Source organism: Mangifera indica, chromosome 5 (assembly GCF_011075055.1).
Source record: "Mangifera indica cultivar Alphonso chromosome 5, CATAS_Mindica_2.1, whole genome shotgun sequence".
Lineage (NCBI taxonomy): Eukaryota > Viridiplantae > Streptophyta > Magnoliopsida > Sapindales > Anacardiaceae > Mangifera > Mangifera indica.
In genome coordinates this window covers 11,832,616-11,847,561 of record NC_058141.1, presented here as the reverse complement: position 1 = coordinate 11,847,561, position 14,946 = coordinate 11,832,616, and the positions used below count along the sequence as shown (strand labels likewise).

The 14,946-nt window shown below is 29.2% G+C and overlaps 1 long non-coding RNA gene and 1 other non-coding gene across 2 annotated transcripts; both read left to right on the top strand.

Moving 5' to 3' along the window:
* Positions 1–5,835: 5,835 nt before the first annotated feature.
* Positions 5,836–7,775, top strand: LOC123215702. The gene is made up of 2 exons (XR_006502144.1): positions 5,836–5,968; positions 7,413–7,775. It is a non-coding gene; the product is annotated as an uncharacterized LOC123215702 (long non-coding RNA).
* LOC123217815 lies at positions 6,210–6,298 on the top strand. The gene has a single exon (XR_006502551.1). It is a non-coding gene; the product is annotated as a small nucleolar RNA R160 (small nucleolar RNA).
* Positions 7,776–14,946: the final 7,171 nt, after the last annotated feature.

The window sequence follows — 14,946 nt, the reverse complement described above, 5'->3', positions numbered from 1 at the left end:
GTTATTAGTTGGCCTTGGGACTTGTAATTTCATATACCTAAGCTTTAGAATAATGGGATCTCCCTATACTTTCCCATTTTTATATAGATACAAATATATTTTTATATATATTATTATATAATTAAATATTATTTTATTATTATTATATATAATATATTTAAATTTTTAATATTATAATTCAATTAAAATATATTTTTTAACCGTTTATACAAACAAATAAATATATATATATATACACATATTTATATACATTAATAAAGTATCACCTTGGTAACTTTATTGGCCTTAAAAATGGCTGAATTGGGTAAATAAAATTATTATATCATATTTAACAATCATCAATTACTAATAACAATAGAAAAAATATATTTCATCCCATTTAACAATTCTTAATTAAGGAAAAAGAGAAATATTAACCCATAATTAAGTTATATATATGTGTGTGTGTGTGAAAGAGATGGATTCTAAGTCTTGACCTGTACAAAATAAAGAGAGAATAAGAAGTTAAAGCAAGCAATAAAAAAATTAAAGAGCGAAGAGATACCTTATAGAATAAGAAGATAAGCAAGCTACGGAGTTGGTGAATGTGAAATTTGATTGATTGGTGTCGCAAAAATTATATAATAAAAAATAAAATGAGAGAGGAATATTTTAAAGAAACAAGAGTTGAGTTGTTTCATGGTTGGCAATAGAATGGCTCTCCTTTTGGGAATTGGGGATTCGAGATCTCTTAACTTAAGCAGTGCTCTGCAATTCTTAATCTCAATCATTCATCTCTCAGACTTCGTATTAAATATTTCTCATACTTAAAGCCTGCTCACAAAATAATTCATCTGCCTATTATTATTAACACAAATACCCATTGGTAATCTCTTCTTCCTCATTTGTGCATCAATTATTTAAATATATGCAACAGCTCATTCTTTTGACTTGCCCACATTAAACTACTTACCATAGAAATCTCAACTAATCACTCCTATATGACTTTGATTACATTCAACATGCCAAAAACAATACTACCCATAATGTTACTACTAGTCAATAAAATTGTAAGACTGGTACCTAAAAAGGGCGAATTAGGTTTAGGAATTGTTGAGTTTTGAATTTCATGCAAATATATTTGATAATTGCACCAGTGAATGATGAGATGAGTGGTGGAATGAATGACATTATTTCAAACCTTTTTTTTTTTTTTTCTTTTCTTTTAAGCACCTCTGGGTCACCTTTTCTCCGACCCCCAGTTGCATAAGATTCACCTTTTTTTGTCTGAGACACTAGAAAATGTGAGAAACTTTCCTACACATTCACTTTAATTTCTTCACTCACTCCATCATATGAAACTATGAATTTTAATGTGACAGGACCCCATATGGTGAATTCTTAATTAGATTATTTCATTTTTACTTTAATCAAAAACCTAACCGAGCAAAATTGTCTCTTCATAACTAAATTAATTATATTAAATAGATAAAACAGTTTAAACTCATAACCTCTTATATATGAAACTCTTTTATTGGTATTTACATTATTCTCTAAAGGCAAATTATTTCATTATCATTCCATTAATTTTACATGTAAAACATATAATTATTTAATCCCTCATCCCTATAAAGTTTATTCAAATTCTCCTTCCTGCTGTTTCATGAAATTCATGCACTGCACAATCTTAAATAATCTCTTGAAAAACTGGGATCTAAAATTTCTTGAAGGACCCTTTTCATGTCTTCTCTGTTAAGGACTTGCAATTAATCTCTTTAACCTAAATGTCAAAAGATGAAAAAGAAAAAAAGAGAAAGGAGTTTATGGAGGCGTCGTTGCATCATCTGGTTTTATAACTGTCTATGTCATCATACTTTCTGCACAAGTTCTAACAAAGCCAATACAGTAGTCCCATAATGTAAAGTTTAATCAATGATGTCACCACCCATTGAAGAAATTGGACTGACCTAATCCTCAAAATATTCAGCCCCATTTCACTAGTGCTCGCCAAAATCTATCCCTTATCATTGATGTTGCTTTCTTCCATAACATTATCAGAGAGATGCACCATAGTCATTAGATCAATATCATCAAAAATATTAAGACACCCACCTAGTGGTCATTAAAAAACAAGTTCCTAGTGCATCACATTTCACTTGTTATCTCCAAACAACATCTTATGATTTTTGGTCACCTGTCAATTGACGAGACTTCACCTAATAAATACACACAATTAAACATATAGTACATTTGGCTTTTACACATCTGTCACTGTCACACTCGCACTTTCGTGAAGTTTTCTTAGTATTTTGTACTATACATGTAGAGTTTAATAATATGTTATAGTTAGTTGTTAATTCTGCTAAGTATCTATGTTGTTGACTTAAATAATTGATCTAACCATGCTTCAAATGAAGCTAGATTATAAGAAGGGAGAAGAAATAGTTAAACATCGAGTTGTCTGATGGGTCTTAAGGGCAGAAAAATAAAAAATCTCCATGAATAAATGAAGAAAAAGAAAGCAAACCCATGTTGAGAAAAGTGCTTAAAATCTTTAGTTGACAACAGGGAGTGTTGTTCTTTCAAAGGTAAAGAAATAAGAAAATAAATGTTGAGAGTGGAGTTTGAGTTGAGAGCCCGTTTATCATATATTCATTACTTTGAATTCATACTATGTGGATGTGGGTGAACGATTGAATTGGAGAGTTTTAATTAATTTGGACATTCCATTATTGGGGAAAGATGGTGACATTATTTGATGTGGTTGCTCTTGCACTTAAATAAGAAAGAGTATTTTACATTTTTCCACCAAGGCTCGACGAAAACCATAATTGGTACTTTTGAATGCTTAAATTCAAAACATTTATTTAAAATGGAACTCCCTTAACAAAAAATGGTTTTGATATATAATTTAGACACAAATAATATATTATCATATGATTGAGTAATTTTAAATTAAAAATAAAATAATATTCAATTACATAATGACATATAATATGTGTATATGAATTGTATACCAAAAATAGATACACATAACATTGCTCTTATCATATTACCTTTTAACTTTTTTTTTTTGTTTTTTCATTCTAGCCTTGAAAGTAGTTGTTGATGATCTAACAAAATTTAGCTGGATTACACTAAGTTTTGATTTCATTGAATCACACTTAACTCAATGCAATTATGATCAAATCACATTTTTTTGGGTGTATTCTAACAATTTGGTGTTGGCCAATTTTTTTTTCTCAAAATCTTTGATTTTTAAAACTAAAACGTTTTTTTTTTATGTCTTTCTATTGTTTGCCCTTTTTCTTTTTTTCAAATGAAGTTGTAACTTAGGTGGGGGTTTATAGTTTAACCATTCAAGAGATGGGAACTTGTGATTTTCCTAAACCCTGGGTTGGACTGTCAATCATTATTAATAGAGCAGCGGGTATCAATAAGCTTGCCAATGAATGATGCCATTGACATTGCCGGTAAAATATTTGTAGCAGCAACAGAGCTAATTTAAAGAAGGATTGGTACTTTGCCATCTCATTATGGGACATTTTTGGCTCATATAAGCACTTGCTAATGCCAATTTTCGAAGCCAAGACTGGCTCTGATCTAAATTAGTTCATGCTTCACTCATAATTTAAATTGAAATAACTTAGATTGAACTCAATCCGAGCATGAGTTATATAGATTAGGTTTCTTTATGAAAGTGAGAGGAGCTAGAGTTGGGCCTGACTCATCTCATTTTTATAACTGAGCCCAACCAATAAATTTTAGTAAACTCTACCACATCGGCTGAGTGAAGAACATAATGTAGCCCTAATTTGGTTTGTTAAAGCAACCAGTAAACAATTTTATTCAAAAATTCCACCTTGAGAACTCAATTTTTCATTAGATTTTTTTTTTTTGTTTAATTCCAAAGATTTAAAATTGATTCGAGCGAAACTCAAACAATTGAATCCAAAATCAAGTTATCTCGATTTGACTTCAAGCATCAATTTTACAAAACGAATTAAATTTGAGTTAAAAAATTGACAATCTTAAGCTGATTTTGATTTAATTCTTTCATTTTTTTATTAGAGTTCAAACTTAATGTTGTTCGAGTCTGACTCGATCGAAATTGAGCCCTATACTAAACTTTCAATTTAAACTAAAATAAATTATTGTCACTCATCAGCCTCATGTGCGAATATACGTAGAAGAGTATACCTATTTTAATGAAATATTATGTCATTATTTGATAATATTTCAAGTAATAACCATTGAATTGTAACATAAATACGGTTAAACTTGCATCAATATTAAAAAATTATTAGAATTATCTTTAACTTTAAATTCATTATTATCTTATATTTTTTTATAAAAATTATATAATGGAAATATGAAATATGAAATTTTTGTAGTTAAAAATAACTTTATTTTTATTTTTTCTTCAAATTATTAGTAACCGTTTTAATCTACATATTTTTTATATTTAATTTTCAAGTTTATTATAACTTTTGATAATTTGTGAAAAAAAGTTTATATTTATTTTTTAAATTTAAATTTTATTATTTAAAAATTAATTTTAAATAAAAATTCCTAAAAAATTAAATTTTTAGTAGACTAATTAATATTTTTCCATTTAAAGTTTGACCCACAAACACGAACACTTTTCAATCTATTAAATGTATAAATTATATTTTTTTATCCAAAATCTAATTATGTTAACGAAAAATCTACAGTAAAAAGACAAAATCATAATTTTTATTTCCTAGAGATTGAAAAAATTAAAATAAAAAATAAAAAATAAAGTTTGTCTGGAGTTGTGACTCATATCACAACTAGGTATTGTTTGCTCTTGTAATTCTGATGCTAAGCTAATGGATGTGAATACCCACATATACATATGAGATTATTTTAGTCTTTTTCAATATATTACCGGCTTGATGTTGATTGATTATTATAAATGTGATGTATTGAAGTTGTGAGTATGCTTAAGTACAAAGGTTGATTGATCATTCCATTGTCTGCAAGGCCCTTTTCAAGCATAGTTAGGGAGAATGACCAGGAGAACAATCATCTTAAATTTCAAGAGTGGAATGCCTATTTCGAAGGATCAAATGTCTGTTTTGCTTGTTATTTGGTTAAAAGTTTTATTTAAGGAACTCTTTGGCCAACTTGACATTCAATCCCCTAAATTAGTATTATACCCATAAACCCTGGCTGTCACATTTTGTCATAGTTTTCACAAGAATTGAGATGTAAAGGAGCCAACTTCAAGTCTTCATCGGATTTAAGGTACATATAAAACCTATATAACTTGATTTCGTATATGTATATTACATGATTTGTGAGTATCTTTCTGAAATTATCGATGATGCAATAATAGAGCTCGAATTCGAATTCATAGAAGTTAAGCTTAAATTTAATTTGAATTCAATTTAAGTTTGAGTTTTTAACTATTTTATTATTAAAATGACATCGTTTTAATACATAATAATTGAAACAACGTTATTTTGTATTAAAATTTTTAATTGATAAAAATGATAAATAACTCAGTTTGAATCTAACCATAATTATAAGTTTATCAACTTCTAGATTTATAGTTAATATAAGGATGCAGAATTGGATTATTGGCTAGAAGAGAATGAGAATTTGCACAAAATTCGTTGAGAACAACCAGGAAATTTATCATTATTTTTTTAAATATTAATGTTGGCTATGACTTATTTTTTTCACAAAATAAATAATTTTATAGAATAATTTTTTTAAAGAATTTTTATAAAGAAAGATTAATATCTCCATGTCAGAAACGACGACGTTTAAAGGCGGCGGCTTACCAATCCAACTATTCACATTGATTGTTGACTGTTAAAACCCTATTTTCCATGCCCTGCCCAAGTTAACCCTAACCCCAGTCAGCCTATAAAATCCAAGTAAAGCCTTCTTTGCCGCTGAAGCTGATAGTGTTAATCTAACACCAGTTGAGTGGAGTTGGGTATAAAAATTCTTTCAGGTACTGAATTATTATGATTTATATAACACTCTATATAAGGCACCAAATAGCCCCTTGCTTCTTCAAGCATCCTAGTTGCAAGGAACAATCGAGAAAAGGGTATTGTGTGGTGCTAAATTTAACCTTTGGCGATTAACTTTTGTTGCTGGTGATGAGCTTAGTTCTTTTTGTCGCATTAAGTTTTTCGCCTAGAGAAATTGCATCTTTATTTTTTGCCTTCTCTGGGTTAATTAAACGGCAAAGCAAAGATGATGAAGAAACTAATTCCATCTGAATTATTCATGTAGAATAATTTCATATCATAATGGTCTTCAAAGTTCTCTGATTGCTTTGCTCAGTATTACTGAATAAGGTTGTTGAGTTTGCATCTTATTGTTCTTTTTGTGTTTACTAATTTAATTTTTTAATGTATATGTTATAAACATGATTTATGCACCAAATTTCAGAGTCTGTTATATACCTAATTTTTCAGGCTCTACGAGCATGGTGCAATATAAATATTTCTTTTCTGGTTCGTTTTTGCTTGACTTGTCATTTTAAAATGACTAGTACAGGGATAGCTGGGGAGAAAACACGCTGTCATTTTGATTAATATCTCATTGATTGTGTGCAGGTGATTGATTTTGATTGTGTGGCGTTAAAAGTGGGAACATGGTTATGTTTTTGCTTTAAAGTTTGTGCTTAAGATTTTAATCTAGATAATTGTGTGGAAGCTTTGACCTTTGGGCTTTGCTAGCTACTGGGCTTGATTCATTTTCTCATTATAGGGGCAGATGGATGTGTGATGTGCTTGATTTATTTGTTAGTTTTAGGGGAGAATTATGTACATTGAGATGATTCTAAAATGTCTTTCTACTTTTTAGTTCTTTCAAGTGATGCCTAAGTTGGATTGATTGAGTCACATGCCTTGAATGCAGTATGTGGTTTAAAGAGTACAATGTGGTGGTCTAATTGTCACTCTGTATTTTAAATGTAAATCTATCCATGTTACTTATTGGGTGTGTTTGTACAGTTATTTATGGCTGTTCTATCTGAAATAAATATAGGGGATGAAAATTAAATCAGTTACTGAAGTTTAAAACCATATACATTGTGTTTTTTGCTACTTGAATTTTTTTCCATGGTCTTGTTTTTGATAAAGCGCAATGGGATATTGATAGAAGATTTTGCCATGGTAATATATTATGGTATGGTGTCTCATTATATATACATTGTGAGTGATTGCATACTAAAGGAAAAGAGAATATGAATGCATAGATGATATAATGTCATTGGATGAGTGTTTGGATGAAAGGCCAAACCCAATTGTCCATCATGCATGTGGGACTAACTTTCATTGTAACTCAGTTGTACTGTTTTGCATTTTTCCCAGAAATAGGTCAGTAACTTATTAATTTGCTATTGTTTTCCTCTTTTGATCTAGTTGAGCAACAAATATTTGCAGGTTTAGGCATGTTAGCAGGAGTAAGGTGACAGATTACTCTTTTCAGTTGTATTTTCACTGGTGGATGCCTCTGCTAGAGTGAAGATGAATTATCTTTATGTAGTTGCCCTCTTTTTGGACCATTTGAAACTTATGTTAAATTGTTTGGTAGTAGACAAAAAAGGGTAAAAGAGAAACAACAAGAAATGAGAAGATAGTAAAGAGAAATAGATAAGAAATTATTTGATTATGCAAGAAAAACAGTGGAGTAGGAGGAGAAGAGAGAGAGGAGTTGAGGAGAATTGATTGAGATTCAATTGATTAGCATAATTTTTTGACAGGGTTTGAGGTATGAAATAAATACACATATATTTTTGTTATGAATTGAATTGTTGAACTTATATAAACTTTTATGGATATAACTGGTTTTTAACCTTTTTTAATTTATCAAGTTATGCATGCGTTTTAATGAGCATATCCCAAATGAGAATATGCTATTAATGAAATTAATAGCTCCAAAATTTTATGTAAATGCATCCAAACATATCCATCAAAGGATCAGGTTTGCTTACCATATTAATTTTACTAATTCATCTATATAATCAGCATCTCAAGGTAGTCCTAGTTCTGAGTGTGCGTGTGTGTAACCAGTTGATGATGGAGAAATCTTCATCCAAGTTGGTTTTTCTAGTCATAGTCATGCATTTGATGATGGTATCTTGTTAGTAATCTCCATCCCTTTTGTTATAGAAATAGAATAATCCATCATTTAAGTGATTATTTCATTGCTATATTATTAGTTACATGGTGTATTAAGTTAAATGTTTAAGAAATTTTACAGATTCAAAGCGGGAGCCTGAGGGAGGAATGTGGTTTCATTTTAATGCATTCGAGCCACAGGGTAATGGAAGACTGTGGCCATGTTTGTGAAAAATGTACAAACTGCAATTGCGAATAAAACTTTGTTGGTGTGTCTTGATGACAACTGAACACCATTCGCATGGGGAACAGACTTTAAACATCAAGAAGCAGAACAAGAGGAGAAGATGTGGTTCTGCAATCTCCTTTACTAGAGTTGAGAGAGTAGGTAGTTAGTAGAAACAAAACTGAGAATTTGTTGGTTTTTAATTATTATGAGAAGATTCTTAAAAAAGGAAAATAATAAAAAGAATTCAATAAATAAATATCTTTCTTTATTATATAATTGGTGAATTTTGCTTTTTCCCCTTTTATTACATGGTAGCTATTGCATATTTAAGCATATAAATTTACCCTCCTATAAAAACTATGCATTCAACATATTCGCCAAGAGAAAAGGGCCAAGCTTCTTAAAAAGGCTGGATCCTTCATAGTACTCATCTTCATTGTTTTTGGCCAGTCTTTCTCACATAATATTTATGTATTGCTAGTTCTAGTGTTGATTTGATTTTGGTACTTTAATTACAGGAAAGGTAGCTAGTGTTATACCACTACTGGTTAATTACAGGTTTACTAGTTAATATGAAGCTATCAAGGGCATAAGCACATTTGTCATGTAACAATAAAATTATATGTATTCATTTTAGATATATGAATGTGTATGCACTTATATGTGTCATCATATGATTGAAAAATTTTGAATTAAGAAAAAAGTAACATTCAATCATGTGATGATATATATAAGTGTGTGTATATATGTATATTTAAAATAGATACATATAGTATTACTCGAAGTGTAAAAACATTGTTGAAGATTGTAAGCCTATCGTATGTGTTGAGGGCCCTGTGCAATGTTTGAAAGGCAAATGTCAGTGCATTGGTGTTTTTGATGTTCACCACAGTAGATTGCAAGAAAGATTGAAGTTCTGTAGTCTTAATCTTAAATATATCGAAAGCGAAATTTGTGTTGATGGTAAAGGTTAGAAAAAAAAATTCTTCTTTCAATCATCTTGAATAGAATCTTATTTTCAATTACATAACAAACTGAATCTGGGTCTTGTTGAATTGATTTTATTATATATGTAAAATTATCGTTCATTTCAGGCCACATTTATTTTAGTGTAAAAATTATACAAATTGATTTATATATCAAGTTCTATATATAATGTATTAATTTCTCTAATAAAAGAATAACATGTGACAAAGAGTTAGTTTTTAGAAATGGTTATATCTATATAAGTAATGTTATGTGTATATATTTTTTTATATATAATTTATATATGCAGATGATATATCATTATATAATTCGAAATTGTACTAACTCAAATCAAAAGCTGGTGTTGCAAGACTCAAGTCAGGGCTGCTGGTTGTTCATGTTAAATTTAAAGAAGAAAGGAATAAAGGAAGAAAAGGTGTTTCCATGTTTCCGTAAATTCATTAAACAGCGCAATATGTTTTTATTATGACAATAAGAAAGACTGGATATTTACTTTTGAATAAAAAATGAAAGGGTTTCTGTGTTTCTCTTGTTCACATTTCCAGCATAATCCAACGGTCTGAAATTACACATTTTTGTGTGTTTTAACGTATTTTTCAGTAACCTAAATTTAATTTGATTTGTCAACTTGTCAATTAAATCAGGGTATATGGAAGGAGATGTATTTAATTTTTAATTATGAGTGATACAAAGTAATTTCATTTGCTTTCGTTTTTCTTTAGCAATAAGCAAAAAATGTCCATCCAAATATGATAAATCTTTGTCAAATGAACCTCTTACAAAATAACACTCTATCCTAGGGTTGGATACAAGCTGAGCAAGTCCGAACAAGGTTTGATTTGTTTTTGGTTTATTTTTGAATGGTTGAGCCTCAATCTATTTGTGTTTGACTTATTTCATGTTTTAAGAGTTCTTGTTCAGCTCATACCTGGCTCAGGTTCGCATCTTTTATAGTGGTCATCGTCATCTTCATCTTTACATAATATATATCAATGCAAAAAGCACGCACAACAATTTGTTTATGCAAATTGTTCTTGGACAGAATATTCAAATTTCAAACTTAGCAAGAAAAAATTGGTTGACTTACTTTGTTGACGTCGCCAAATGCTAAAAGTTTGCTAGAGAATCGTTGGAACAAAAGCCAGAGAAATGCCAAAAATTGTTGAAAACGTGAAATGGAGAAATTGGAATGTAGTGAAGAACGGAAGTGACGCGAAAAGCAACCAATGACACCATGGCGGTCGAATGAGAGAACTGGAGGAGGCAATGCCAAGAAGTGTGAATGATCAACGTGGTGGAGTCTCTTAACTCTAGATCTGTGGCGACAAGCAAACTTTTGGTCTTAGGTATAGTTTATGTTTTTGTTTTAAAATTTTTTTCTTCTAAGTAAATAACCAGTGTAACGCCACATGGGGTCGTTTCTATAAACATAATTTCTCCAAGTGAGTTGAGCACGACCCATGTTCGAGTTCGGATTCAAGTTTGTGTTTTTTTTTGGCTTTAACCCCAAGCTTGTGTTCATACTCATATACTCGTTTAAGGCAAACTCCTCTTGGATAGATTTATTTCAGACTCAATCAAACAAAACTTATTTCGAGCTCAAACAAACTTACTTTAAATTCACTCCTATTATACCCTATCTAAATTTTACATGTTGACAGTATTATATCACAATTCAAATTGTTTTGGAGATAACACATCTTCATTAATTACCAAATATTTATTGACCGAACAAAAATTGAAACACATAAAAAGGAACATTTGCACATCAGCCGACGCCGAGAGCCGAAGCAAGTGGTTAATACAAAAATCTACTAGATGTGCAGCAGTGCCGCTCTTCACCCATCCATGAACTGAAACAAGAGGAGCATGTCGTTGTCCAAGAATGAATCGACTACAATCAAGTGTGTATGACTTTCCTGGCCACTGTGTTGATCCCAAACAACTCAAGCTATTTAAAGCCAAAAATTTTAGAGAACATGTGGAGCTGGTCAATGATGATGCATAGTTTGTAGTTTGTAACAATTACAATTATTATGTCATACATTTGTAATTTGCACATTATGATTTTTTAATCATTTAATGCCAAGTCAAGGGTAGATATAAGTTATCAAGTTGGAACTTATCTTAATAATACTTAAGGATTTTATAATTATTTTTAAAACTTGAATTATTTTTTTACATTTTGTAAAATTACAGAAATTGAATATATAATAAAGACTAATAAAATTAAAATAATTAAATTATCAAAATTTATGATAATAAATAATAATTCAAAAATAATATTGAAAAATAACTTGTCAAATAGACATGAAAACGGGGAGGGGATTTCAATCCCTATCCTTGTCTCTGCATGGGGTATCAAGATTCATTCTCATTACGGGGATAACAGGGATTCTCTATCCCCTCTATATAAAGAAAAATCTCTTTTTTATATTCTTAAACACAATATAAATATATTAAATAACAAAATTAAGTAAAATTAAAACCGATCCACTATTTCAAATATCACATATTAACCACTTTAATATACACAACAAAAATCTAAATAAATTTAAAAAACATAGATACTCTAAAACTATAAAGATATATTAATATTTTAAATAAATATATTAATATAAAATGATTAGACAGGGCAAAGAGGGAACACATGCTTCTCTGTCCCTAATTGCGAGGATTTTTTTGACTCCATCATTTTTTCGTTAGGGTTGGAACCTTTAAATTTAGACTGAAATTGTCATCTCTATATCAAAGGTCAAGGTTTGCAAGAATGATAGGTTTTGGTATGAGTGAAAAAATAAGATCAAAACTAAAAAAGGGTAGTATTGTCTTTTTAATAATCCAATCATAAAAGCTAGGAGTTTTTACTTACAAAATTTGATGAAAGGTGGAAGAGTATTGTTTTCAACTTAGAGGGCAAGAAAGTAGCAAAGTGACAAACAATTGATGACGAGTAATGGTTCTCCTATCTCCTTTATTAGATCTGCGGGATTAAGTAGCTAGTAGGGCAAAAGATAAGAGCAAAATTGAATTTGTTAGTTTTTTTTTTATTATTATGAGAAGATTCTAAAAACAGTAAAATAATGAAAAAGAATTTAATCAATAAATATATTCCCTTATGAATCTCATGGAATTACATAGTTGCTGAATTTGGCTAATTTTCCTTCTATTACTTGATACCTACAGCATATTAAGTATATAAATTGATTCTAGTGTATAAAAAAAAAATATTCATTCAACATACTCACCAAGAGAAAATGGCCAAAGCTTCTTCCAAAACTGGATCATTCACCTTGCTCACCATCTTCATTGTTTTTGGTTAGTCTTTCTTACATTATATTTATGTACTGTTCGTTCAAGTATTAATTTGATTTTGGCAACGTATTTAAAGAAATGGTAGCTGATGTTATACCATTGCCGACAACTTACAGGTTTACTAATTAACATGAAGCTGCCAGGGGTAGAAGCACAATTGCGGTGCAAAAGCGTTGACGATTGTACGAGTCTCAAGTGTATTGACCGCTCTGTTCAATGTAGTAATGGCATATGTGTATGCGTTGGTGGTTCTGCAGTTGATAAGTTATCAACTTCAGCTAATTGTAAAACCACATCCGACTGCAGCTAATTGCTCTTAAGTGCATCGAAATTTTCAGCATCTTGAATAAAATTTTATTTATCTTGCATGACATATTCGATCTGAGTTTTATTGAATTTATTTTATTATGTATAAAATTATCGTTCATTTCACACCACATTAGTTCTGACGTAAAAAATATACAAACAAATTTATATATCTTGTATTTTATTTAATGTATTAGTTTTTAAAATAAAAGTACTGCATGTGACAAAGAGACATTATTTAGAGATTTTCAATAACTATACAATGTTCACAATTTATCAATACAAATTACTTAGAGAATTGTTAAGTTTTAAGAACATTTTTTATGTTTTCCATTGACGAATTGTATTGATTATGTTTTTATGCATATGTTTTTGCAATGATAATATTTTCGATGTTTTATTTGATTTATAGAAACGAAACTTTAATCTATGTATGAGCGCATATTGAGTATGGTTTTTGAAATGTTTTATTGTAAATGTATTTTGCAAGAATTTAAGTTATGTTTTCCACTTATTGTTCATCTTTTAGAGGTAAATCTTCTATATTTGTTATTTAAGAATACCTAAGAGGTACCCAATTGAAGAGGATATTACATATACCAAATATATTTTTTGTGTTTTATTTATATGAAATTTTTTTTAAAAGTGTTATACTATTTTACCTGATTTAATTAAAACTTATTGGGTAGAGGACTATTTTCTATTCAAGTTTTAGCTTAATCTAAAAAATATACTTATGACAGATGAAAAACCTAAACACCCACCTATTTCTAAATTGTCGTTAAATTTTTTATTAAATATAAAGGTAAAATAGTCATTTAATAATAATATTAAAAATATATAATTTTATTTCATTTGTTTTCTCAAGTTTTAAAAACTAATATTTGACCCCGATACTTGAACTTTGAAAAGTGGTTTTTTTCTCTCAAATCCCTAATTTTTTTTCTCACTTCTCCCTCTAACCACTGGCGACCAACGTGGTTAGAAGTTAAAGACGAACGTCATTCAGATCTAGATTATGAAGCATTATCCTGTGAGGACAACGCTTGTTGTCTAGTTTGGAGGATGAAGCGTCATTCATAAAGGACGTGTCTTCGTTGTCTAGCTATTTGGATGACAAAACATTGTCTAGATCTGGATGACAATCATCACACTTGGACGACTCTCTATTAGTTGGTCGTTGCCGACAAAAGGGGTTAGATTTCAAAGGGAAAAGTGAATTTTTTTAAACTTAATTCGAGGGAAGGGGGAAATGTTAGTTTTTCAAACTAAAGGAGAAAAATGAAATATAATTTTAATTATTTTAATATTTTTGATTAAATGATGAATTTACCTTTTAACCATAATAAAAAATATATGTGTATGTCCTAATAGATTAAAATTTAGGTGGATATTTAGGTTTTTCATCTACCATAGGTATATGTTTGTCATTTCAATAAAACTTGAGTGGGAAATTATCCTTTTCCCAAACTTATTTAATGGTAACTAGCTTAGATAAATTTGCCAATATTGGTCCAACCATCCGGATGGTATTTTTAATTAATTTTCTTCTCTTATGAAGTATTATAATATATTTCATTTTAATATCTATGTGATTATATATGATTATTTAGAGGATGTATTCTGATAATCTAACTTTTATTATTAATATTATAAAAAAATGGTAAGTTTGTATTACAAAGGTAACGTGGGTAATCTAAGATAATTTTACTTTTGTTTCAATTTTTATATATACTCATTAAATTTTTAAGAAAAAATGTCCTCATTTTCAATAAAAAAGAAGTAACATCGTGAATATTTTTAAAAAAATATATATTGACAATGAGATGTTAACTCAAAAAAAAAAAAAATCACTAATTTTATAATTTAATAATATAAAAAATTCTAATATATTATAAACATGGAGAATAATTTAGAACATCAACCAAATACTTTAACACAAGATATGTTAATTTAATCAAACATAATTTAAATTTATTACCACTAATTTTTTAAGGGAATTTAAGTATATTAATACCC